The sequence below is a fragment of the Elephantulus edwardii genome, unplaced genomic scaffold, assembly GCF_000299155.1.
Source record: "Elephantulus edwardii isolate Elephantulus edwardi_28Jun2011 unplaced genomic scaffold, EleEdw1.0 scaffold00255, whole genome shotgun sequence".
In the NCBI taxonomy this organism is placed as follows: domain Eukaryota; kingdom Metazoa; phylum Chordata; class Mammalia; order Macroscelidea; family Macroscelididae; genus Elephantulus; species Elephantulus edwardii.
In genome coordinates, this window is record NW_006400005.1 from 3,710,214 (window position 1) to 3,714,674 (window position 4,461).

Sequence of the window (4,461 nt, forward strand, 5' to 3'; positions counted from 1 at the left end):
TTGTACATAGGGTCGCTATGAGTTGCAAACGACTCGATGGCACATAACAACAACAACAACAATGATGCTAACATTATAATAGATCTGAATCCTGCCCTTTCCCATGCCATCTTCACAATTGCTAATAGTGCAATTATTACAGTCACTGAGTCAACCCATCTAGAGGAGGATCTTCCTCTTATGTTGACTCTCCACTTTTCCAATCGTGATATAACAATAAGCCCAAAGTATATGAGACAAAGCTTCACTATCCTTGCCTCCAAGGACACCCTGATTGTGTTTTCTCTGAGACATTTATTTCTCTTTTGGCAGTCCACAGAATATTCAGTATTATTCCTCAACACCACAACTCAAAGGGTGTGTGTGTGTGTGTGTGTGTGTGTGTGTAGTTGTTGATTGCCTTCGAGTGTTGCATGGCTCATAGCGACCCTATGAACAGATGGTCTGAAGCCTTTCTATAACTATTGACCTTTATTAAAGTTCATAGAGTTTCCGAAGGCATGCTGTTTAGGAAGTGGATGACACTATATATATTCATATACATGTAAGCAGCTCTGGAGGCCTAGTGGTAAGAAGCTGCACTGCAATCCTGCAGGCATGTGGTTCAGTCCAAGAGAAAAGGATGGTCAATTTCCTTAGATGCGATTAACTGACTCTGAACACCTACTGGAGGGTCTGCTATAGGTCGGTTCTAACTTGTTGGTATACTATATATATCTTATCATTGGTTAGGTTTGGACCTATGATAACTCTGCATTTCATTTTTGAGTCTATAAACCGTTATTGATATATTTTTTCATGAAGTTTTAATTTTATACTGATTTACTTACTAAGTTGGTATATGTTGTTTTTCACACCAGATCTTTCACATTTCCTTTACTCACCTCTCCCTCTGCCCATCAGATTATGCGACCCTATGATTACGACCCCATCCTGACCTTTTTTCTCCTACCCTCTCTCCCTTAGATCTTCATACGCATTTTACTAATTGTCTTTCTATTTCTACAATAATGGTCTTATGCAGTATTTATCCTTATGGAACTGAGTTAGTTCAAGTAGCATAATGCTCTCTAGACCCTCCCACGCTAGGTAGGTATTTTTATTTATATTTTTAATTTTTATTAATTGAAAGTTTGCAAATGATACTAGGTTCTCATTCACTCATTAATAATTATTTTGTTTCTTACATTAATTATAACTTATTAGAGTCATCAAGTCTCTAACCAAGTTGTTAATATTTATAAGAGGAGCCTTCCTATCTTTCTTTCACAAATTCTCAATAAGACTGATTGACACAGTGACTACAACAAGGGACTTGAGTATCATATGGGTTGTAAGGATGGTGCAGGATAGGGAAAGTTTAAAATCTTTTGTTCAACTAATTAGTGATTACGCTACTTAGTTTTCTCAAACAGCAAAGAATGTAGATAGATTCCCTCCTTTTCTCCTGCTGATAAACCACATAGCAACCTGCAAAAATTGGTAATCCAAAGAGATAATTTATTTGCCCACAAAAATAAAAATTTTAATAAAATATAAATGAGTTATGGTTAAAAATATTTAAGGAAGAGCTGACAATAAATATGTTATTATTGCTGTGAAGACCCTTATAACCACACATGACCAAAATGGTAATGAAAAGGATGGAAATGTTCCAGGAGAAGTCATATGGGGGGGCAATAATCTAAATTAAAGAACTCCAGAATAGGTTTCATGGCAGAATAGATCTTAGTGTACTAGGCTGTATGCTTGTCTAATTCAGAATGACCAATACCAGTCCATTTCACCTCACTAGTGGTCAAGATGTTGATCTTTATGCATTCCACTTTATTTTTTACAACTTCTTATTTTCCTAGTTTATAGTGCATACATTTTTCACATACTAATTATTAATGGATGTGTTTGCAGCTCTTTCTTCTCATTTCATGTCTGGGATCACCAGCAAATGCATTTCCTTAAATCTGCTATACCCTGTTCGTGTTGTTAAGGTAGACTGTACTTTGAGGAGGCAGCTCCTTCCTAGTTGTTTATTAACTGACTTCCAGCCTGAAATTCATTTTCCAGTCATGCATTATACATTTCCCTGTTATTCATAAGACTTTCAGCATCCAATTATTTCATAAGTAGATCATTTATCTTTATTCCTTGTCTGTATTAACACAGAAACTCTTCTCAGAGCTATCCACCATGGGCAACACCCCTGGTGTTTAAAATTCTGGTGATAAACTTTCAACATCTCAGTCCCTCTCGTGGGACAAGAGTTCAACAAAACTGACAGGCAAGTGGTGGAGAGTAATTTGATCTGCATCAATTGAATATAATCTGGCTATGCTTTACTGAAATAATAAGATCTTTTCTCATATATCAAGAAATCTATACACAGGGAAGATCCATAATCATTTCCATCTCCATAGCTGTGGTTCAGCTTCACTTTGATTCTCCAAGCTTTTGCTCCTATTTTCCAGTTGGCTACGACACATCAGAGCATTTTATCCTAACAAAATATATATAGAAGGTAAAGAGGAAGAATCTCTTTCTCAGCCAGAATTTTAGTAAAGCTGTTAAGATCATCTTTCTCAATATATTTTTGGTTAGCCAACTTGTCCCTCAAAACCACATTCACTGAGACCCAAACTGACCTCTTTATCTATTCTATTTCCCCATTCACTGTCACACCATCCTCTCCTAATTTTTTTCACAGAACATATTGATCTTATATTCTCTCTATTGTGTACCTGTGCATGTTCTGTCTTTCCCTACTAGAATACAACTGCCACAGTAGTTAGAACTTCATCTGTCTTATTCATAGTTATACCTGATATATCATTGATAGTAGTTGTTCAATGAATGTGATATTGAGGATTGTAAAATGAGCAAGGACAGCTTGTGGAATGTGAGGACAGCAGAATCCAAACTCTCTTAACTCTACAAAGGTGAAGTGTTCCCGTCGTTAACATCCACAGGACCAAAATAACAGCTGCAAGGTGAGACATGACCCCTACACTCCTGCACTTAATTTTACTAATCACTAGGTCTGGGATTTGTTGCAAATTTATTCATACACTTGACTTTACTCACAGTTATGGCATTTATTAAGGAAATAATTTGGAGGTTGGGGGTACAAAGGATATCACACAATGAAACTCACATTAACAGCAAGACACAATTCCTTAATTAGTTCAAACAGCTTCTCCATCAACAAGTGAAAGTCCAAGTTCAGGCTAGCATCAAAAAATATAAGAAGTCTCTGCTAGATGATTGAGGAACCCAAACTTGTTTCATAACAAACACAAGTCAGTTCTTCCTTCAATTGTCCAACAAGCAAAATCTTTTGCTCTGCTTCTGTCTCTGGGGCTCCATTAGGCTTTGCTTCACCACAGTCTCTCCACAGTCTGCCTTCCTCTCTCTTAAAGTATCTCCACAGCTGTTTATGTAATGCCTGCAGTTGAGGCAGCTGGAGACTGTGCCACCAGAGGGAGCTCAGACAATGACTAGAAAAGCCATTTTCAAAAGTCCTAATTCCAGAAGGATAGAGAAAATATAGATGAGGAGGAGGTGAACAAAAGAAAAAAATATTTTTTGTACATATTTTAACAAAAGTTTACAGAAAACTTGGATTCCGATTCATTCATCCCACTAGTTCACTTTTCTCTTTAAAAAGATTCTTTCATTGTTGCACAATTTCCTCCTTCCTCCCACCCCCCAGTCCACTTTGCTTCTTTTATTCTAGACTGTTGTCATGCAAATAATAACTAATCATATATTTATTTAAAACAGTTATTTCCCTTATCTATTTCAATGCAGTATTCATTATTTATGTCCCCTTTTCTTCGTTTCACCCTAACCCCCATGGCAGACCTGTTTTATAACAGTGGCATTATGCAGTATTTGTCCTTTTGTGAGTGAGATCTTTCACTCAGTCCTCCTAGGTCACACATTTTGTATAATATTTCATGAGTTCTTTTGTTTTTAGTGCTGTGTAGTATTCCAGTGTGTGAATATGTGTGAATATACCACAGCTTCTCTGTCCATTGATTTATTGATGGGCACCTGGGTTGCTTCCATCTCTTTGCTTTTGTGAACAATACAGCACACATCAGAAAGAATATTTTTTTACTGTGATTTGAGTCAAAATTTACAAAGCAGATTGATAGATAATTGTATTCAAATATTCACACATATTTTGTTGCCTTGCTTTCATGGCAGCAACCAAATAATAGCACCAGTCTTCTATTACCTTTGTGGTTTTTGTTTCCATTAATCTTTCCACCCTTGCCTTTTCTCTTCTCTGAGCTCTGTTTCTAAACAGTATTGCCTTTTTGTGCTCTATTTCTAAAGCAGTATTTCCGTTTTGCTCTTTTATGGTTGATTGTTTTAAGGACTGAGTACATTCCTAATGTTGTTGTTGTTGTTATGTACTGTCGAGTCGCTTGCAACTCATAGCGACCATACGTACAACAG

The 4,461-nt window shown here is 36.6% G+C and overlaps 1 protein-coding gene across 5 annotated transcripts in view; it reads left to right on the forward strand.

The window, feature by feature from the left end:
- Positions 1-4,461, forward strand: part of KCNQ5 (potassium voltage-gated channel, KQT-like subfamily, member 5) — a 997,522-nt gene that overhangs the window by 401,154 nt on the left and 591,907 nt on the right. The window lies entirely within an intron of this gene.